The 4,398-nt window shown below is 40.0% G+C and overlaps 1 protein-coding gene across 7 annotated transcripts in view; it reads left to right on the forward strand.

Moving 5' to 3' along the window:
- Positions 1-4,398, forward strand: part of ZNF638 (zinc finger protein 638) — an 81,459-nt gene that overhangs the window by 433 nt on the left and 76,628 nt on the right. The gene's annotated exons all lie outside the window — the stretch shown is intronic.

A 4,398-nucleotide genomic window follows, 5' to 3' on the forward strand; every position in this document is an offset into this window, starting at 1 on the left:
AAATCTTTTGGCAAGGCCCGGGAAGGCCCTTTCCCCACGGGCCCGGGGCTGCCGGGAGCGGCGCCGGGCCTGGGGCCTGAGGCCTGACAGCCGAGCGAAGCGGCGGTGAGCCCGCCGCGGAGGGAGGGAGCGTCCCCGTTGGGCCTGCAGGGGCGGCGGAACTTTAAGCTCGCGCCTTGGCGCCCGCGACGTTGTGCAAGAAGCGCGGGGAGAGAAGAGCATGGTCGGGGCCGGGGCTGCGGGAGTCGGGGCGGAAGGGAACTGGCAGGACCCGCCGGCCCTGGGCCGTCGGTGTTTCTCACGCCTGCCCGGTGCGGGTGTGGGAGCCAAGACGTGTCACCTCGGTGCGGGGCACGGAGCGCGCGTCCGTGGCTCTGATGTTTCTCTCCACATCTCTCCGGGGGATCTCGAATACGGCTCCTTCGCGTGTTATTTTTGGGTGACGCCTGCCTTGGGCCCCCTTCTGTTAAAGGTGGGGGGCAAATGGGAGCCACACGCATCAGTCTTGGGGGACGTTTGAAACTTCCTTTTTGTTGTTAGAGGTAAATGCGAACGAAGGAGACATAGTCCTACAAAATCTTGCGTTGGATTGAATCATTAGACATAGTGAAGGCAGCATCCAGCTAATTTTTGTGAAGCTTAAATGTTACTGTTTGGCAGCATTCTGGGGGGGGGGGGGGGGGGGAGATGCCGTTTTAATCGGAAGGAGGTCTGAAGAAAAATTTGTTACCAGGATCCGGCGATTTATGTTGGTTCAGATTCCTTTGCTAACGAGCTTTGGAATTGTGCACACACACAAAAATGTTTCTTTTTTCTTTATGTGATGTAAAAGTGTTCATTTATTTTGACGCTGGTTCTATTTGCCATTCACATTGTGCAGGAGGCGACTCATTGATGTTTCTCTCTCATCCATGTTTCTGACTCTCTATGCCTCTCCCTTCCTCTGGAAAATAAGTAAAATATATTTTTAAAAAAGATTAATTAATGAAGTTTATACAGAAAAAAACGCATAATTTACATTATTTCAACATGGCTTTAAATTTTGTTGATGTTTAGTTATTCAACACTTAGTGGGCTTACGTTGCATTTTAAAAAATTTGACAGCATTTCATGACGCTTTATTTTGTATTTTCATACACTGTTAAATGCACTTTTAAATTCTTAAATGGGCTCAACATGATAACACATTACACCAGTGATGGCGAACCTTTTGAGCTTGGCGTGTTAGCATTTTGAAAAACCCTAACTTAACTCTGGTGCCATGTCACATATAGAAATTTTTTGATATTTGCAACCATAGTAAAACAAAGACATTTTTGATATTTATTTTATATATTTAAATGCCATTTAACAAAGAAAAATCAACCAAATAAATGAGTTCGTGTGTCACCTCTGACACCCGTGTCATAGGTTCACCATCACTGCATTACACTGAGCTGGGCCATTTCCTCCTTGGTTGTTCATGTTCAAGCAAGTAAGGGTAAAGATAAAGCAGTTGGAAGAAATCACAACATTTCATACTCATTTGTATTAACTAGTTATTTATGTCACATGTCTATTACTTTGAATATTGGTTATATTAATAGTTTTTCAATCTCTTGCATGTCATCTTTCATTATGGAGGCTGTATATATCAGATAATTTGGTTTAAAAAAACACTTCTTATGATCTCCATGATGACTTTGTATTTCCTGGCTGTCTTAAAGCTTTTTCTCTTCTGTGCACTTAAGAAGGGGATCTCTGGAAATTTTGTTTTCATGTAGTGAAAGAAAATGAGAGAAATAGTTTAGTGGAGAGATAATAGGCTTTGGAATCAGAAGATCTGGATTCGAATCCCTGTTTTTCCTCTTACTATATGTGTGAGATTGTGAGTAAGTTAATTTAGTCTTTCTGAATTTGTTTCCTTCTCTGCAAAATGGTGATTACTACTACCTACTTGGCATTGTTGTGAGGATTGAGACAGTGTAGGGAAAGCTTCTATTCCTGGCTGGTAGGAGCTGTTGAATAAATGTCAGCTGTTACTTTTATTACAGATCTTTAGCGTCTTTTTCTTTTGACACAAAATTGCAACCTGTGAGTACTCCCTTTTAATTAAAAAGAAGGGGCTTAAGGAATTTAGGTTAAATTGATAAACTTTTGGAACACTTAGCAAAACATTGTAACCATTTATTTATGTGAGTGTTATGTTCACCTTTGTATCTGTCCCAGTGTCCAAGTATGTATTAGATGCTCACAATTAGAGTGAATGCTCTCAGCTGGTAGTTGCAGAGGCAGGATAAGAACACAGGACAGACTATTGGAGTCCAAATTCTACTCCTTCTACATAACTAAATGCATATTGGTGAAGGTTTACATAAATCTTTCCAAATTCTTAGTAAAATGCTGTATGTACTAAGACACAGTGCTTCCAGCATGGGTGCCTGGTAACATAATTTGGGCTGTTTTGTGTAAAAACAAGCTATTGAGTGTTGACATGTAGTGTAGAGGTCCTCCAAAACAGAAAGTAGTTTTATTTGTGGAAAGCTGGTAAGTACCTCTTTGTATCCAGCTTGACTGGCTCTCTCATTGCTTCAGTTTTATGTCCTGGGATCTATATTTGTGGTTGAAAATTAAAATGGGAAGTATAGATTTATGGAAGATAAAAAGAGAATAATGAAAAGGAAGACAGTAAGGAAAAAGGTGAGGTGTTAGAAATAAAGCAGAGCTATAGAGATCAGTGAGGGTTACTTTCTAAGATTTTGTTTTGAAAGAAAAGGTTTGGGGAACATAGAAAGTTTTAAGATACACATATTTTGATATTTTCTTAGTGGTGACCTTGACGTACCTACATTTTGGGTTATTTTTTTAACTCTTGAACCCCTTAAATACCAAAATACGTATATTGTTCCAGTCTTGTTAAAGCTTCATACTTTTTTTCTGCCTCATTTCTGCAGTCTTCATTTTCTTAAACTTTAAACTAATTGCCCTATTGTCCCTGCTAATGAGCAAATATTTCCAACTCCCTTTTGTTTTGAATTTTTTTTACTTAAAAAAACATTATATTATGGAAAAATTCTAAACATATACTAAAGCATAATACAATGATTCACTACCCGTATACCTATCATCCAGCATTAAAAATTACAAGCTAATGGTCAATCTTGTCTCTACTTTCCACCTTATTTTTTTAAAGCAGATCCCATATCATTCATAAATATGTAGTTCAGAAGTTTTCTTCTAAATATTTAGAGAAAAACATGCTTAACACACCTAAAATAATAATTCCTTAATGTTAAGTAATCATTCAGTACTCAAATTTCCCAGTGTGTCTCATATACCACACACGTGTGTGTATAAATGTGTTTGTTTCTACTACCATATTGGAAATTTCAAAAATTATCTGAGTCTTAAAAGGAACAAATTCCTACCTGCTTCTTAAACAAAGCATTTTGTTTATTGTCTAACATGTTTTGAGCACCTGTGGTATATCAGGAGGTATAGTTTTAATTATTCTTCACATCAACTTTCTTAAGTGGGTATTGTTTTTATTCCCATTTTTCACATGATCAAACAGGCGTGGGTTAACTAATTTGCTTGGGGTGACATTTTTAGCAAGCAACAGGACCAAAATTAAAACATTGAATCTAGTTAGGGTTTGTGTTTTTTAAAAATACTGTGCTACATTAGTGTTAAATTTTATTTGTGGGAGTTAGCCACTTTTGCATGAAGTCATTCAGTGGCACCCCTCCTAAAGGGCGGGTGTCTTCAGATCATTGGAAATTTCCCCAAAATCAGATTATTATGCATTGCATAATGGGCTGACTAACAGTCAATAGTTAGGGAGTGAGCATGATGCGGGGGGGGTGGTGGTGGAAAGGGCCAAATCCAGATATTTGCTTAAGGCTGATGTTCTTTACCATATTGGAGGTTTCCTTCCTGCTACCATACTTGCTTATAGTCCAGTCATTTTTTTGACTTAGTATATCATCTACACTAATAAAAGAGAAACATGGTAATTAGAGTATGACCGCTACCCTTCCCATTGGCTAATCAGCATATCCTTATGCAAATTAACTGTCAGCCAAGATGGCGGCCGGCAGCCATGCACTGAAGCAAACAGGGAGGCTTGCTTGCTCCAGGGACTGCAGACTCCAACGTTCCCCGCCTGACTTGCCGGCCTCTCAGCTGCAACTCTAAGCAACTATGTTGCAAATATAGAAGCTAAACAAAACCCTAGAAACCGGCTTTCAGTCAGCTGGGCTTCAGCCAGCCGGACCGCAACATTGTATCAATACAGAAGGTAAAGGCCAGAAACCTGCTTTCAGCAGCGAGCCTCAGAGCTAAAGCTGGCCAGAATGAAAAAGAAAAAGAAAAAAAGGAGCAGTTGGGAGCTTCAGTCACCCGCTAGCCTGAAATGGC

This window comes from Myotis lucifugus, unplaced genomic scaffold (assembly GCF_000147115.1).
Source record: "Myotis lucifugus unplaced genomic scaffold, Myoluc2.0 scaffold_186, whole genome shotgun sequence".
Taxonomy (NCBI): Eukaryota; Metazoa; Chordata; class Mammalia; order Chiroptera; family Vespertilionidae; genus Myotis; species Myotis lucifugus.